At 44.9% G+C, this 19,043-nt stretch overlaps 1 protein-coding gene across 1 annotated transcript in view; it reads right to left on the bottom strand.

Moving 5' to 3' along the window:
• The window catches only part of LOC126278521 (uncharacterized), a 351,012-nt gene that overhangs the window by 173,600 nt on the left and 158,369 nt on the right, over positions 1–19,043 (bottom strand). The gene's annotated exons all lie outside the window — the stretch shown is intronic.

The raw sequence follows: 19,043 nt of genomic DNA, 5'->3' as shown, positions 1-19,043 counted from the left end.
AATTGTAGTATTAAAGGGGTTTTGGGCGCACGACAGCAAGGTCTTCAGCGCCCGTTCAGTAACTTAGTGAGACGGGTGTCAAGAAAAATCCCAGAACAGGAATATAAAACGAAACAGAAAACATGGGTAACAATCGTTGAAAAACATGTGCTCACCCACACCAAAGCGTGGGATGAAGCAGAGTGTCAGCAGTAAAACATGGACAACACAGGAAGAAAATGATAGAGGAAGCTAAAACAATGTAGCAGTTGGAGGTGGCTGGCTGACCCCAAGGAAAAAGGGGGAGGAGTCAGCCACTCTGCAATACACTAAAACCTCCAGCCTAAAAGTTTAGGCCAGAGTCCAGACACATCACAAAACGTAAAAACCCTAGACACAAACGTCTCATAATTAGCTAAAACACATGGCAGATCCCCATCAACTTGTGTTTCTGCCCGTGCATCACGGTATAAAATGCAGTCTGTTAAAATGTGCCGGACAGAGATGTGCACACCACAAGCATCACAAAACGGAGGATCCTCCCGCCGTAATAAAAAGCTATGTGTTAGAGGACAGTGCCCGATCCGAAGACATGTGAGGGCCACCTCCTCCCGCCTGAGCAACCGGCAGGAGGAACGCCACGGCCGAGTGGTTGACTTTATCAACCGCAGTTTATTGGCCGTCACCGCCCGCCATTCGTCCTCCCACAACTCCATGCACTTCCTGTGGAGTGCAGCGATGACTGATTGCTAGGGAATAGGACACTGGACCACATCCTGCTCTCTGAAGGCCTCCTCAGCAGCCGATCAGCCTATTCATTGCCCCATATGCCGACGTGACCAGGCACCCAGCAGAAGGATACTTCTGTACCCCGCCGTCGGAGCAAGTACAGTTGGTCATGTATCAGCTGGACCATCTCCTCAGTCGGGTACAGGTTTTGCCGTGGTTGTAAGGCACTAAGAGAATCGGGGCAGAGAAAAAATCGATCGCTCTGAACACGATTCATCTGCTCCAGTGCCTTTAGGATCGCGTGGAGCTCCGCTGCGAAAACGGTATATTCAGCAGGGAGGTGAATCCGGGTAAATTGATCAGTGAACACTACAGAACAGCCAAGGAAAATCTCCTGTTTGGAGCCATCAGTGCACACGACAGTGAAACCGTGATGCACGTCTAAAATGTTAAAAAAACAGAGATTGGACTGTAAAATCTGGTGTGCTATCTTTCTTAAAATTAGTCAAATCTAAAATAAGTTTGGGTCTCCGGAGGAGCCAAGGTGGAGATCTGATCCAACCGCGACGCAAAACACGAAGACAAGCCATAGACATTGCAGCGAGGCAATCCTGTGCTTGAATCCCATAAGGCTGCGTCGCACGTTGCCGGTTATGAAATAACTGTGCCAGTGGAGGCTGAGCAACGGTATGGTTTGCAGGGGTGTATGGTGTGGACAAAGCTTTATACGTCTGGCGCACTGTAAGTAGCCGTCGCCGCATATGAAGTGGCGGTTCACCAGCCTCTACACAGAGGCTTGGTATGGGGCTAGTTCGGAATGCCCCAGTGGCCAGCCGAAGCCCTTCATGGTGCACAACGTCCAACATCTTGAAGTAAGAAGGCCTCCTAGACCCATACACCGTGCACCCATAATCGAGCCGAGATCGCACAAACGCCCTGTAAAACTGGAGCAGACAAGTCCTGTCAGCTCCCCATGTACTGTGGCTAAGACATTTTAAAAGACTTAAAGCCTTAAGTGACCGCCGTTTCAGGTCTTTAAGATGAGGCAACCACGTGAGCTTCGAGTCAAAAATGAGCCCCAGAAACCTCACCGTGTCTTTAAAAGTAAGAATAGTGTCCCTCATCCGCAACTCAGGAAAGGTTAAAATCGAACGAGAACGGTTAAAAAGAACACATACAGGCTTCTCAGTGGAAAACTTAAAACCACTCTTCTGCGCCCAGTCATCCAAACGCCTAATCGTAAATTGCAACTGACGAGTTGTCGTTGCAAGGCTTGAAGAAGAGCAAAACAAAGAGAACTCATCCACAAACAAAGAACACTGGACAGGACTTTTCACTATGGACGTAATGCTACTAATAGCGATGGCAAAGAGAGTCACACTTAAAACGCCACCCTGAGGGACACCGTTGTCCTGCTCAAAGAGATCAGACAGGACGTCACCAATTCGGTATCTAAAATATCGTGGCGAGAGGAAAGACTGAATAAAAAGAGGACGACAACCATGAAAACCACATTCATGAAGTTGCTCCAGGATGAGACGCCTCCAAGTGGTATCGTAGGCCTTCTCAATGTCGAAAAATACACCTAGAAGGTGATGACGACGTAGGAAAGCTTGTTGTATAGCCCCTCCAGGAGGGCAAGGTTATAGAAGGTTGAAGAAACCTTCTGAACCCACACTGAAAGCGACTACGGAGTTGCCGGGATTCTAACATCCAGACAAGGCGGCGGTTGACCATCCGCTCCAAGGTGTTCCCCATGCAACTAGTGAGGGCTACACTACCGTAGCTACTCGGGCTCGTGCGGTCTTTCCCAGGTTTTAAAAAAGGGAATTAAAACTGCCGCACGCCACGCATCAGGAAAGTGACCCGGCGCCCAAATAGCATTAAAAAGTGCGAGGAGGATTTCTTTGTTGGGTAATGTGAGGTGCCATAGCATATAGTAATGGATCCTGTAGTGACCAGGGGATGTGTCACGAGCTCCAGAGAATGCAGAATCCAGCTCCCACATAGAAAATTGGCAGTTGAAAACTCCATGAGAGGAGGTTTCGAAGTCCAGACTACATCTCTCAGCAACGGCCCTATGGCGCTGGAAACCTGGATCCTGACTGGTTGTTGCAGTAACTGTGGCAAAGTACGCTGTCATAGTCTGGGCAATGTCTCGCGGATCCGTGTGGAGAGTGCCGTTATGCATTACAGCAGCAATGGGGAACCTCCCTCCTCTGCCAGAAATTCTCCTGATGGTCTCTCACACAATGTAACTATTGGTGGAACGATTAATGGTGTTCAGGAGCTGTTGCCATGACCTCTTCTTGCTCTCACGAATAATGCGGTGACATCTTTCCCTCGCCACCCGATATACTGCAAGATTCTAAGCAGTCGGCCGAGACTTGAACCGACGCAGAGCCGCACGCGTGGTCCTGATTGCAGAGCGGCATTCGGCACTCCACCAAGGCACAGGTGGCCTCTTCCGGGGGCCCGTCGACTGTGGAATGGATGCTGTAGCGGCGTGGTGGACCGTATCGGTAATATGATCCACCCACACCTCAACAGTCGCACAGTGTTCAAATTGGGCCAACTGGCTATAAAGTTTCCACTCAGCTCCACTGAGCACCATCGTGGTGGTCTCCTTTCGGGGCCCACGCCATCTGGCAGGTGAATGCCGATTGGGAAATGATTACTGCCATGCAAGTCAGCGACCACTTCCCAGTGAGCACTGGCGGCATGAGCTGGAGAGCAAAGCGAGAGATCAGTGGCAGAGAACGACCCAGTCGCTGTGCAGAAATGAGTACTTTGTCCTCCATTGAGCAAGTAGGCGCAGGATGACAGGAGAAGCCTCTAAATTGCTCTACCCCTGGGACAGGTAATTGCAGAGCCCCAAAGCACATTGTGGGCATTTAAATCACCACAAATAATGAATGGTTGGGGGAGCTGTGTAAGAAGGTCGGTGAGGGCCACTTCATCAAGTGCGTTATGTGGGGGCAAGTAAAGTGAACAGACAGTCATTGGATGACGCACGTGCACGGACACAGCAACAGCTTGTGAAGTCGTCATAAGCGAGAGAGGCGAGGAGTGGTAGTCCGTCCTGACGAAAATACCTACACCTCCTCTAGCTCTCTCTCCACGCAGGTCGTCCTTTTTGTGGAGTGTATAGCCTCGCAGCTCACGGGAGTTTGAGGGATGGAAATAAGTCTCCTGGAGACAGAGATACAGTGGTCTACCCTGAGAGAGTAGACGAAGCTCCTCCACATGCGTCCTGAACCCTTGCAAGTTCCACTGAAGTATGGGAGCCATCTATGTTGGGGGTAGCACCTTCATCCTGTCTCTCCGACGGGGCGGGGAGACCGCAGCAGGTGGAGGGGCAGGTGTGGGGCGAGATGATTGCCCCACACATACGTCGTATTCCATCAACTCTGGCGAAGAGTCAGATGAAGCCTCACGTAAAACAACAGCCGCATGGTCAGATGGTTTACCACGGGATTTGACCTGGTGTTGCTGTTGTACAGGAGCTTTTTGCGGTTTGGTGGGCTTTGGGGGACTTGATGTGGGAGTGGTAATGGGCGCACTGGGCTTGGGAACAGCTTCAGCTGTTGGAGGCGTCAGGGGCTGGCCCAAGTTCGCCACTGTACCTTTGTCTGCCGTTCGAGTAGGGGCTACTGGTTCTAAAACACTGGCTGGGTTGCAAGTTCGCTAACATCTGCAGGTGTTAGTGCCAACACTCACCACCTCGGCCTGCGTTGAGGCATCGACTTTTGGAGTAGGCTTCTGAACCAGGGCTGCAAAAGATGTGGCAAATGTGGGAGGTTGCATCGACTTGTAGATCTTCTTGGCCCCACCATAGGGGATACGCTTGGTTGTTTTGATTTCCTGGACTTTGCGTTCCTCTAAAAATATTCGGCAGTCCCTAATCCAAACAGGGTGGTTCCCAGAACAATTAATACATCTGGCTGGAGACGAGCAACCAACTCCTTCATGAGCAGCCTTACCTTAGTTGCCACAAGTCGCTTCACCTTTACACCCTAAGGTGGTATACCCAAAACGCCGGCATTTAAAACAGCGCATTGGTGACGGGAAATAAGGGCGCACGCTAAGGCGAAGGAAGCCAGCTTTAATATGTTCTGGAAGTTTCGTGCTACTGAAGGTCAGAATAAAAGAGTCGGATTTCACAAGAATGCCATCAACCCTCTTCATGATATGTTGAACATCAACGATACCTTCCGGGGCCCACTCACGTTGCTATTCGTCTTTGGGAATGTCGACTAGATCCCAGCATGTCATAACACCTTTGCTATAATTCAAGGTTCTGTGCAGTTCAGTGTCTATGGCATACTCCCCAAGGCATTTAGCAGCTTCCACGTTAGTGACTTGCTGGGAAGTGGAAGTTTCCACGAGCAAGGTCTCATTACACAAACGCTTCTCTGATTTTAAGGAGCAACAGATGCTCTCCAGACCCTTTTGTATATAGAACGGCGAAACCTTCTCAAAACTACCCTCCTTATTTTTAACAATGAGAAACACATTCTGATTACCAGAATGCATTCTGTTACTAAAGACTTCACTTGTCAAAGATGTGCTGCAGTCAGGGGGGCACGAGCCCTCTTCATAGACTGGGTGTTAGAACATTCTAGCGGCCCACCCTTTCCGCTGGGAGGAGGAAAAGAAGATTTTGAAGGATCCATCTCGGTTCCACGAGCAGCTAGGGAACTAGAAGTCCACCCAGAGAGAGCCCCGCTTGCCTAGGTAAGCCTTATACAACTGGGGTGCGGCAGGTGCCCCAGAGGTTGCCCGCTTGCGACTGTTCCACTCCAACAGCCATGTATCTTATAGGCGCGCAGCACACCGTAAGATTGAGAGGTTTTTATAGAGGTTTACCTTCCTCGCAATCCAGGCGGTCAAGCCAAGATTACCATTCCCCGCAGCACACAACATTCCACCGCCGCGACATACGGTGGTTACGGTAACAGGAGACTGCCGGCGCTGACCAGTCCCCAGCTCAGGACCACGGGGTGGCCAAGCCCGTACTTAGCAAAAGAATGCTGAGCCCCTGGGGACTTAGAGAACTTGATTGAGACCACTAGCCAGTGAAACAATATCAACTCAACGTCAGGTGAAACTGTACGTGAGGTATGCGTCGAGCGCATCTGAGTTCGGAGTAGGAACAAAGAATTTTTTAGAGATGGTGATATCGCAGTTTATTTGTTTTCATGTGTGTGATTAAATAACCATATTACAACATTCAATACAGTGCAACGATGCTTGATAAGGCACTTCCTCTCTTTTTATTGCAATGTACACTGAAGCGCCAAAGAAATTAGTACAGGGATGCATATTCAAATACAGAGGTATTGTAAACAGGCACAATACCGCGTTGCGTTCGACGACGCCTATATAAGACAACAAGTGATTGACGCAGTTGTTAGATGGACTGCTGCTACTACAATGGCAGATTATCAAGATTTAACTGAGCGCATGAGGGATGGGACACAGCATCTTCGAGCGATCAAGTGGGGACTTCCCCGTACGACCGTTTGACGAGTGTACTGTGGATATCAGAAATCCGCTAAAACATCGAATCTCCGATATCGCAGTGGATGGAAAAAGATCCTGCAAGAAGGGAACCAACGACGACTGAAGAGAATCGTTCAATGTGAGAAAGCGCAACCATTCCGGAAATTGTTGCAGATATCAATACTGGGCCTTCAACAAGTGCCAGCGTGCGAAACATTCAAGAAACACCATCGACATGGGCTTTTGAAGCCGAAGGCCCACTCGTGAATCCTTGATGACTGCACAACACAAAGCTTCACGCTTCGGCTGGGCATGTCAACACCAACATTGGGCTGTTTATGACTGGAAACATGTTACCTGGTCGGACGAGTTTCTTCAAATTGTTTCAAGCGGATGGACGTGTACGGGTATGGAGATAACCTCATGAATTCATGGACCGTGCATGTCAGTAGGGGACTGTTCAAGTTGGTGTATGTTCTGTAATGGTATAAACTGTACAGTTGACGTTATACGGGGCCCCTGGTACGTCCAGATAGGAATCTGACAGGTGACATGTACTGAAGCATCCCGTCCGATCATCTGCATACATTCGTATCCATTGTGCATTCCGACGGACTGGGCAGTTCCAGCAGGACAATGAGACACCCCACATGTTCAGAGTTGCTACAGAGTGGCTCCAGGAACACCAGTGTGAGTTTAAACACTTTCGCTGGCCACCAAACTCCCCAGGCATGAACATTATTGAGCATGTCAGGGATTCCCTGCAACGTGATGTTCCTACCCCTCGCACTCTTATTGTTTTATGGACAGCCCTGCAGGGTTCATGGTGTCAGTTCCCTCCAGTACTACTTCAGACATTAGTCGAGTTCATGCCACGTCGTGGGCCTTGCACGATATTAGGCAGGTGTATTAGTTTCTTTGGTTCTTCATTGTATAAGTGGTGATGGTAACATTTTAGTATCGTAGGATATGACACTATACCTTGGTGACTGAAATGTTACCATACGTAACTCACAAATACTGTTAATGTCACTCACTAATTCTACGAAATGCCCCTTAGATAAATTGTACAAGACTGTGCTTAAACTGACACACAATATTTTTGGCCCAACGCAATCTGACTTTCAGTAATCCCTACAAAAGAATGTCCCTGACTAACATTAACCTATACGTTTCACAAACCACTTACCTCACAAAAATCTTCGTTACTCGAACTACTCCAATACAGCGAGCGCCACTACTGCCAGCTAAATAAAAGATTCAAACTACTGAAGGCACTAACTACTGATAGGCATAGCTAGCAAATGAAAGATTTTGATAGAGAACAAACAATGTATTTACCTCAACAGTGTTCAAAAGTCATAATGTATATAGCAGTTCACGACATCCAGTCTTACAAATTTCATAACCCCGCCATCTCTCTCCCCACATCCACTATCGCTGGCGGCTCACTTCCAACTGCGCAACGCGACGCGTTGTTAACATCCAGCTGCCCAACACTGTAGAATGGCGAGTATTACAACAATGCCAACCAGTCAAAGACTGCACACAGCACAGCCAGTGATTTTCATAGAGAGCGCTACGTGGCGTTACCAGTATAAAAACCTAAACAGCCTACTTACAGTTCAGAAGAAGCTGTTGCCTCAGACAAAGAGCCTGCAGCCGTGACGCATTGAGTAGTTACTAAGGTACGTGACTGGGTTCTGATTTTGAACTAGCGGCGAGGTGTAGCTACTAGTTATCTGAACATTCGTGACTTTCGATATTGAATTCCCTTCACGAGTTCTTAAACTGCAGTAACTGGGCGAAGATACCTTCTTTGCCAAGCTTTCGATACCCTAGAACAAGACTGTCGGTGACAAGCTGTGTAGAATGGCAGGAGGAAGCTCTTTGTGGCTCCTAATAAAAAGTAAGCGCAGCACGTGGCCTGTTGGAGAATGATGTGTTTGAAGATTCAGAGATAGGATTGAATCGAGTGTAGTTGAGGCGCTGTTTGCGGAGTGCGGAAATTTTTAATATTCTTTACATTTGTGTAGTATTTGGCTACAATTTACGTCAGAGCCTGTTGTTCACCCGCAGCCATCGTGGTGTTAATATTCACCTACCTTCTCGTTCGTATTTCAAGGACTGGCGTTGTGATACACTACTTTCAGAGGTTTAAGGAGAGAATTCTATTTTCAGATTGTATATTCATTTCTTAACGGACGGATGATTGTCAAAGCACAGTGCAAAACATTGTTTCCATTTATCCATCTGAGTATTAGAAAACACAGACCCGTTATATTACGTATTACGAGCTTTTCATGTCTTGCGGCTTTCATTACCATGTACTATACGCACATCTGTTGTGTATGCCACGGTCGAGTATACATAAAATGCAATGAAATTCGAGGTGGTGCAAAACATGTGTTAATAGGTATGTGTCTGCTGTGGGTTAGCCGTATGCCGCAAATGATTTTCTTGCGATGTTGTAACTCTGAAGATTCTATACCTCGCTCGCCTGTGTCTCAATACACATTTCAGAATGGAAGCACTAACACCAAAAGAGCGTTCGTTGATCGTATAGATACTTTTTTATGCAAATTCTGGATTTATGATTGCGATAAGAGGCGTATTCAGCAAATAGCACTTTGGCACAAGAGCAGCACCATTCGGAATGATCACTTCTCGGAGAGATTACAGAACTGTAGTAAAAACGTGACGACTAAGTTTAAGCATAATCTGATACAGGTTTTGGGCAATGTTTTCCCTGATTGGTTACTGTCTGATGAAATGTTTAGAAAAGACCGGATACCTACATGATTCCAGGAAGGACCAGTCAGGACAACCAGACTCGGTTGCAACCCTGCTGAATGGTGCACTAGTACGAAACGTATTCAGCAAGAAGCCCACGAAATCTGTAAAACATGCAGCAAAACATTTCAGGATGTCACGGCGGCCTTTCCAGAGAATAATTAAAGACAAGATTAACCTTTTCCCCTCTCAATATTCAACAGTGCCAACCTACAAAGTGATGAAGGAGAGGGGTGTGGAGGCGCTATTCTTTTGGAAACAGGATGAATGAGGACTTCTAAAAAGGAACAGTCGACACGGATCAGTTGTGTTTAAGTGATGAGGCACACACTTCCACCTCCGTGGTCAGCATCTCAAGAAATAGCGCCAGTGGGCTGTTGAGAATCCACATGTTCCAGCTGCTCCTTTTAATATTTTTTGTGGCATTCAAAAAATTGAAAAAACCTCTCTCACACAGGCCTGATTCAGCTTCATTGATCAGGATAGCAAAGAAATGCGTATGTTAAGGGAATTTTCATTCACAAAGCAGGCTTATCACATCACACAGTTCAATACTGTCTCTATCCTGATTAAATTGAGATTAACTTAAATTCCATAAGGCAGTGAAGCAATTCTGAAGTCTCGGTGCGACGAAAATTGTCAGTCAGTCTCCTGAAAACATTTGCAATCATTATTAACTTTTGGTGATCACATGGGGGAAGACAGGAGATCTGCTGGTAAGACCGTGTTAGCCTATTTATTTGAAGTAATTGGATATCCTGAGCATACAATTTGCCAGGTTGGTCCAGTGTAAATCACATGTTGCCCAATGATCACGTGCAACACAGCGTAGTAAGCAGACACTGTCAATAATAATCAGTTAAATAATACGCGAACACAGTTACTTTACTTTAGTTCATGTATTAAATTCCTTGTCATACAGAATGTCATCTAGATGGCGACTAGCTCAACAATACATACATATACATCCTCCTTCTTTCACGGCTAATCGTCAAGATGTCCATTCTTTTCATTAGAGAAAACATAGATAGCAGAGAAGCTATTCCATGGAGTAAATGGACGCTCCAAGGAATAATAGGGCTTGAAACTACTTTGCATTGATAATCATTGTATATTAAAGTTTAGGAATCGGTAAGATAAGAAGATAAATTTCGAGCTATGTACTGTGTTATATAATTTATAAAATTTCTGAAAATATTGCGGAGAGACCGCTGCAAGAGACATTATATGCTCCACCTCGTCAACAAAAGGACACATCATTGCACACTACACTCTCGGGTCCATATTTATTGACGGAACAGTCACAGCAGACAAATACAGACAGATACTGGAATATGAATTGGTACCGGCTGCACGTCGCGGCCGAATGCTCCGAAACTCGCGTTCACGCACGAAATGGAGCAAGTCGACAATGTACTGCGGAAGTATTCCTTTCTTTCGGGAGACGTTCACAGGTCAGGCCGTTGTCCTGGACATCTTAGCATGCACTAGAGACTGCGTGCAAAGGCCATCATATAGTCACGATATCTATCCATGTGATTATTTCTTATGTGGTTACGCGAAGGATAGTCTTCAAAGGTGCACCTGCAACACTGCAGGGTATTGGTATTGCCATTTCCAGAGAGATTCAACGAGTCTAAAGCAATGCTGTCGAGAAACTCATCATGGACTTTAGTTCCAGGCTCTAAGCACTCCTTCCTGCAGGGGGAAAGTACTTTGCAAAACTCCTGTATCAAACTTCAGGTTATCTGCTGTGGCATACATATGATGATGAGAATCTATCACCCCATGTGATGTTGTAGTAGAAAAATGAACTTCATGACATATCTTTTGCGCAGTCCTATAAATTCTATTCAAACATTGTAACAGTCGCTAGTGATCCATTTCCAGTACTAGTTATCCATTTCCAGTACTTTTAAATTCTGATTCCTTTACGGCCGAGTTGTATCTAGAAATCCATTACACATATGTGCGTATTGCTTTCAGCAGTGTGTATATGTGTGTGTGTGTGTGTGTGTGTGTGTGTGTGTGTGTGTGTGTCTGTGTGTGTGTGTGTGCGCGCGCGCGTGTGTGTGTATGTGTGTGTGTGTGTGTGTGTGTGTGTGTGTGAGAGAGAGAGAGAGAGAGAGAAATTTTCCTGAATTATCACTGCGAATATTGATACGTACTTCAGTAATTACAATGAGTAATAGGCTTTGTCTTTTTCTGTGCATCCTTTTACAGGATCGAAGGTAAGTCAGCCGCAGTAGTAGCTGATGGACCTGGCAACTCATCATGTTAGATAAAGCGTGCTTGCTTTACGCATTGCATTTTCAAATTTTGAAACAGCATGGTTGTGCTAGCAGACTGGGCCACACTTGCTCGGTGTACGCAACTTGGATACATGCTCGTCTGGTTACATATTATTTTTGTGAATTCGTAGGTCTATCACAGATTAGTAGCTTCACGCAAATAGCTTCATTGCCCATTATTAGTACGTTGTTCAAAGCAAGTTTCTTCCCTTTTTGTCATATTTCCTTGAAGATGCTACAATTTCTAATGACCTCGATGTCGACGGGACATTACACCCAATCTCCCTTCCTTCCTGGTGCACACATTTCCATGTAATACAAATTTAATAAACGTACTGGAGGCTTAAAAGATTTGCAAGGAGTTTACTCAGTATCGGCTTAATTGAATGCGGCCAAAGTGAGGGTGCTCGACTGCTGAGTTATATTATATCCGATCTGGTACTGAATATGTGGATTCTTCCCGTTTCACAATTAGCAGAAAGATTCGGACATAGCTGCAACCATGACAGTAAACGTTCGTGGGCAGCAAAATGTTAAAAAGGAGAGTGCCGTCGATTGAGCAGCTTATTTACTGACCAACTCAGTGGAGAGAAGAAATTACTTAAATAAATATTATTTTTTAGGCCGAACTAAAGGTACAAATTAATATCTTCTGTTCCGAAACAGATTCTTAATCAGATATATACAGTCCTGAAAATCTGTGATTGCGAACTCTTAACAACTGTGAAATTACTTCTAAATTTTAGAACGAAAGACATGAGGCCCTTGTAACTGATAATTGTAAGGACATGAACTGTTAAAATATCAAGTAGGAAGCAGTGTAATAGTAAGGAAGTGTACTATCGATGTATCAACCATGATTAAATTTTTTACGCAATATTTTGTCTCAGATTTTAGAAGTACATTCACAGCTAGTAAAAATTAACAATAACAGAGTTTCAGAGCTATGTGTGTGGGGTTAGGAATCTGTATATGGCTAGGAGAAACTCTTTTATTCTTTTTAGTCCATTTAAGAAAACATAAAACCTCTCCGTTTGAAGAGGCCTTGGAAGGCCGTACGGTATCGACCGATCGCCTTGTTATCCTCAGCTAATAGGCGTCGCCAAATGCAGATATGGAGGAGGAGCACATGATCAGCACACCGCTCTCCAGCCATTGTCAGTTTTCGTGACTGGAGTTTAAAAAATATGGTATATAAAAATTTTTTTTAATTAAGTAATTATTTTCTGGTTTTCATTCCTTTGTGTGAAGTTTTTCAGTCGATTTCAGGCATTTTGAAAAGATTACAATAGAGACTTGTGGTAAATATCTACGTTTACTTCAGTTTCTCCTCACATGACACAACCAATACATTGCCTCCTTTTATGTACATCTCAGGAAAAGACTGTGTAGGTATTATTTACAGAGGTACTAGATCACAGAGAGGCATACGTGCAATCATTCTTACTGCTAACCATTTGCAGCTGGAACAGGAAAACTGGGATATGGCAGCAGTATATGAACAACCCTGCGCGTATACCTGACAAGAAGGCGAGTTAATATAGCATTGTTGTCTAGTTCTCAGCTGTGGTCAAAGTTTCATGTCTCTAGATCGTCAAAAAGTTAGTTTGAAACAAACTGCAAAATTATGCCTAACAAATAGATAAGAAAGTGGTATCCATATGCTTTTCTCCCATCTCTCTGCTCAGCTGTGCATATGACTCGGAACTCTTTCTGAGGCTACTTGTACAACATGCCCACCCTGCAGGGCAGCCGAGATATCAGGCGTTATCGAATGTTTTCACCCTCACCCCCAGCCCTATAGAGCAGACAGACAAGAAACCGAATTAATATTGCAGTGTCCTCCAGTTAAGGTAATAATTTCAGGTGATTACGTCACTTGGAAATTATTTTGCAATAGATACACTGACAGATAAGAAAATGTTGAAATAAAGACGTTTTAAAAAGCTGACGAGCACCCATAGTACCAAGAACAAACGAGTCATCACACCACACATGTAGCTGTCTGTTCTGGCGTAACGTGAAGCACCGACATGTCAGCTAGGAACGTTACAACAGAGAGGGCTATGAGATGACGTCGGCCAATAATAGGTTAACGACTCCTCTCTTGGTCGACACCATGACAGGAGCGGCCTCGACACGAGGAGAATATAAGATCCTTGCCACCTATCCGCGGTCGTAGTTGAAGTCGAGGTTACCTACGAACGCTACAGCAGTGACTTAGAAACTGTATTGGTTCATTTGTATTACAACCTGCATATACTGAAGAGCTTGATCGGGTTTGTCTGTCGCCCCTTGCTTGCGACATGTTAAATATTGTAATCATTGCCTGTTGTAATAAACACCGCTAATACCATTTGCTTGAATTGTTGTGTAACGATCCGAGAAAGCAGACTTCCTAGGCATACTGTATTAGAAGAGTGGGCAGAACACAACAGTTGTGTATGTGAAGACACAAAGACCCTCATTGCTGCGGTAACACCACCTTTGGTCGTCTGATGTGTGAAAATCTGCTACGTAGATACCTAACGTTTATCCAATAAATCCAGGTTCAAAACAGGGCACTGCTCATGTATTTAATCGACATACTCTAAGCTTCATGATCTAATCTGATGCTCATACGTCTGTAGAGTGATGCAGCCATATACAGAAATTTCCTGACCGATTAACACTGTAAGTAAGATTGTGATACGACTGAACCTATTCATTTGTGGGACCTGGCCTCACCGGTCGAGTTGACGACCTCGCAACAGCATCCATTCACCTCACGTAGTTAGTTACCACTAAGTAGTTAAATCAATAGGAGAAACGCCAATGAAAATTGTAGTTTGTGGTTCGATAAGTTATGCAACACATTTAATTAAATTGTAACGAAGATTCAAAACTGTTCATATCACTCCGTGGGATGAAAGATCATCCCGGAAACACTCTCTAGTGACTTAACCCATGTGGTTGTTTACAGAACAGATTCTCGCACCCTCCTCCTCCTCCCACGCTCGCCGCTCAGCGTCTACCCACCACTCCTTCTCATGAAACGGGCCATTCATATGCTATCAAACAGAGTGACAATGATTTCACTTACGCTCCTCTGCCATGGGCATTATTTGTGTAATCCAAGATGCCTGACATAAACCATATTCAGCACATGCGGAATGTCAGCGAGCGATTTTTCCAACCAACCTTTATAAACTTTAGTCAAGGTCTGAGCGGTCTCGGGTTAGCGTGGCTCTCCAGCAGTCTCAGTATCGCTTAGAGCTCATGCCACGAATAGTCATAACCAGTAGAAATTTGTAGCTGACTTATTTAGTTGCTCTGCATTATAAATATGGGCAATGACATGCTGGTTTTCAGAATTTTGATTACTTGCCGGTCATTGGTAGCAGACGTTATCCGTAGGCATTTCATATCTAGATACTTGTCAATGGACTCTTTCTGCAGTGTATGTCTGAAGCACTAGGATTTCTTGAAGGTCTATGTGATACGTAGAAGTTTCAATAATCAACGATATACTGGATCGGATTTCATAAAACGTGCAAATACACTGGTTTGCTATACTCAAGGACGAAAGTAACTTTCGCATGATGTGTCACTGCTAAGTAACATAGCTGGATGACACTCGGACCATACATAGAAAGAACTACTGCAATGTAGTGAAGAATGTAACTGAAAGAAATATGCAATCAGGCGATCAGGAAATACACTGTAGTGCATGTCGATGTGCCGCAGTACGTCTTGCCAACGCATCCCACACGTCCTCGATGGGACTTACGTCAGGAGAACGGGCAGACCGGTCTACTGCCGAATATCCTGTCGCTCCAACAACACCTCCACCTGCGCTGTTCAATGCGGTCAGGCATTATCATCCATAAAATTAAGTCTGAGCCAAATCATCGCTTGAGGAAACGCTCATGCGCCAGGTGTACAGATCCGCAGAAACGTTTAAGGGCTGGTCTGCCTTGTTCGATGGTTTGGAGGTCATTAGGTCCATGCAAAGTTATGTATCCGCACACCATGACACCTGGGCCACCAAAACGATCGATTTGGACAACGTTCCGGAAAGGATTACATGTTCCCACCTACCGCCGTATTGGGGTTACGTCCAGAACCACTATCCAGACTGTATCCCCTCTCATCCGAGAGGAAGGCGCAACCCCCGTCTCGTCAGTCCAGCGCTACGCTGTTGGGCCCATTGTGAACGGCTATGGTGATGTGTGGGCGTCAACGGAACACAAGGTACTTGACGTTGGGCAAAGACACCACACCCACAAGCAGTCACCGTGCCGATGTGGAGCAAGGCATTGCGTGCCTTGCAGTCCTGTTAAATGTGGTTGCAATAACCTTTGCTGTTTGTCATGGGTCTCTCCTTGGCGGTCGCACCATGTGACGGTAATCTGTTGCTGTCGGCCACCTTCTCTGCTTCGGGTAGCACCGCCTGTGGTTCGGATCGCTACCCGTGCAAGGAAACAAAACTGTGAGTAATTCCAAACTCATGGGCTTCTCTCCTGACACTTCATTCTTCTTTCAGTTGTCCGATGATTCTTCCCGCGTGAAGACATCCAAATGTTGTCTCTGGCCCACCCACCGTTGTCTCTGGCCCACGTTACAATAAGAAAACCATCATAGCTTACAGGAACTACTTTCTGACTGGCACATACTACAGCTTTTCCCGTTCCTTTAAGTGTCTCGTGTTTGGGGGCCGCCATCATTTCACGCTGCAGACAAGCTAACCTCACGCCATGTCACGTCCAAATTTCTATGTTCGGCTTGGAGACCTCTAGCAACATGGACCTCCACTCTGATTCATTCACACAGCTGCAAAAGAGATTCGGGAAGACTTCTTTATAAACACAACAGAAGTTACGAAAGTAAAACCAAAAGAAAATTTTAATAATCGACGATATGATACAAAAGTAAGTTAAGATTTAATATAGATGTTATACAAGAACAGCAGTTCTGTTGTTACGCTAGGTAATTAAAGCACAACGTGCAGACAATGAAGATATGTTAAAGGATATGTAGATGTAGACGTAGAAAGAGTTCTGAAATTATCAGAGAAATTAGTACATACAGAGGGTACACAATGGTATTATAGAAAATGTGCTAAGGCCAAGAGAATTCAATGACACTGGAAGACCAAGAGAGGAGTGTACGAGTTTAAAAGTGTGTAATAATGGCTGTCTGCTGTTCAGTAAGCCCATTGCAGAAGCAATGACGGAAGATCGATTCAAATTCGATTGGCATGCATGTTGTCGGTAACAATCACTGCAGACAGAAATATTCTCAGTGAATGTCAGAAGAACTGCAGTAACTCCTGAATGTAGTGGATTATCTACCCAGCCATCCTCATTCTACTCAGCATTGACTATGGATGGCCAAATATAGACGAAAGTATTAATGAGCAACAAAACTGGGATGGCGGACAAACGCTACATCAAACTCGAGGAAAACGGCGGAGACGGAGTGAAAGCATTTTGCTCCTTTGGAAGGAAAATAACGGATGACAGCTGAAGTAATGAGGGTATATGAGGTACAGTAGCACAGGCGAGGAGGACATTAATCGGAAAAAGAAATATGTTAACGTGAAACATAGCTTCCAGTTTCTGTAAGATATTTCTAAGAAAGTACGGAATCGTGGAAAAAAACTTCAAAACGATATAGAAGTATTTAAGCTGTTATATGACGAAAGGAGGCCAGCACGGACAAGTGTACAGAACAGAAACAACGTTTAGTACAAACTTCCAAAGTGAAATTATAGTGAAGACATAAAGTGGAAATATGCAACAAATAATTTAATTTTAGGGGTTCAGCGTTGAGATGAACATATGGGCAATCAAGAAGTGTTTTGACAGGCCGCATCAAAATAGTCAGTTGGCTGTCGACTCAAAAAAGAGGAACCGAGAACGAAAAAGTGTGAGTATCTTCTCGCGAAGAAAATTGTACACAACGCACCTTAGTTTCTTTCCCTACGTACCTACCCTACTTTATCTGAATTAAGTATTTTTATAAAGTAATATAACTATGACCTCATCCAAAAATAATGTTCCCACATTAAGTTGATACAGTGTTGCTTGTAAATAACATGAAATCAGTGTAGATCATATTGTAGGTGTAAAAATTCAAGTGACATCGTGGATGGGAAACCTCTGAAAATAGTATGGCTATGAAGCTGTATATTATATTAGAGTTCAATACATTTAATGTAGTGCAGTTTGTCTGACGGTAGAAAACAATAAATACCCCAAAGTGTCTGGTACTGGAGACCTTCATGACAGTCTTCCACTTGTAACGTTTATGTAGTAATAATCATATGTTTAATATGTGTAATGTTCTTCACATGTAAGAGAGGCTCTTACGCATCTAGTCTTGGCTGGATGGATACGTAAATTACTCACAAAGCAGACAAATCACAGGGACAGATAGTTACAGAAGGGCATGTTGGTGTGAAAACAAGTAATGCTTTACATAAGCTGTCTAACTATTGTAATTCTGTAAATTATTATCGATTTATATTTACATTACATTACTGTTTATGATGCACAATTAGATTATTACTCATCTCATTGGCTGATGCTGGCTAGCACCATGTACTAACAGTTTCTGTGGTACTGCATGTCTCGGAATTAATTGAAGCAGAGAGCTGACAGAAAAGCTGACATGGGCGACACGCTCCTCAGAAGCAACTATGTGTTAAAAAGGGGGGCTGGTATGAGAGTTTTCCTGTCCTTGACGGCCCGACATTTGCTGACCTGAAAGAGCACAGAGCGAGTAGGCGGCGGTTTACAACGCTGGATGCCACAGAAAACCCGTAGCGGCCAGGAGGTTGCAATCTGGTAGGCCGAAAAACTCTTTCAGAATAGCTTACCTGGTAGAAGAGTTTTGGGGCGGAACAAGGCCAAAAGACATCCTTTCTAGTGCAAAGGAATGTGAAAAGTCAAAAGCGATGGTCGCCATCTGACGTCGAAGAAATCTTCTCACTGAAAGAGCCGGGTCATCCTTTCCACCGAAAAGCAGGGACGTGTATTTCATTGGGAGAGTGCTAAGGATGTAGAAGGGGAAATGGAAAATTCCAAAAACCATTCTGAAAGGAGTGTGAGCTTCGGGAATTGACTGGTAGATTAGGACCCCTGTAGTGTTTGTAATGGATATTGGGTTTCTTCACCTGAGCGCAAGCGTAGGTGCCTCGATCACAGGAGGGAGCACGCATATGGCGGGGAGACACTTCCCTGTGGGAATCGACTTAAGAGAGATGGACCTAGAGACTTCGCTGGCGACACTGATAGAGGAGAATGTGGCGGTTACATTTTGAAAAGTATTGATTTCGCCACAAGGATCGTGTGAAGTTGTTTCTCTGTGAACAGAGTTGTTATTCTGTTGACCTGAGTGAAGATTCCTTACGTCTGTTAGAGTCTGATTCACACTGAAGTGCTTCTTTATAGACGAATGTTTCAAATGGCTCTGAGCACTATGGGACAACATCTGAGGTCATCAGTCCCCTAGACATAGAACTACTTGTACCTGGCTAACCTAAGGATATCACACACATCCATGCCCGAGGCAGGATTCGAACCTGCGACCGTAGCAGTGGGGGGTTCCGGACTGAAGCACTTAGACCCGGTCGGCCACCGCGGCCCGCTATAGAAAAATACTTGAGCTGAAATTATGTACCTCGCGAGGGAGGAAACCGAAATTTGGTTTATTTTATGTCTTGCACTGAGATATTTTTGGAGCTAGGAGTTTGAAGGTTGC

Source organism: Schistocerca gregaria, chromosome 6, assembly GCF_023897955.1.
Source record: "Schistocerca gregaria isolate iqSchGreg1 chromosome 6, iqSchGreg1.2, whole genome shotgun sequence".
Taxonomy (NCBI): domain Eukaryota; kingdom Metazoa; phylum Arthropoda; class Insecta; order Orthoptera; family Acrididae; genus Schistocerca; species Schistocerca gregaria.
The sequence above is the reverse complement of the archived record's forward strand: the minus strand, read 5'-3'. Positions and strand labels throughout refer to the sequence as shown.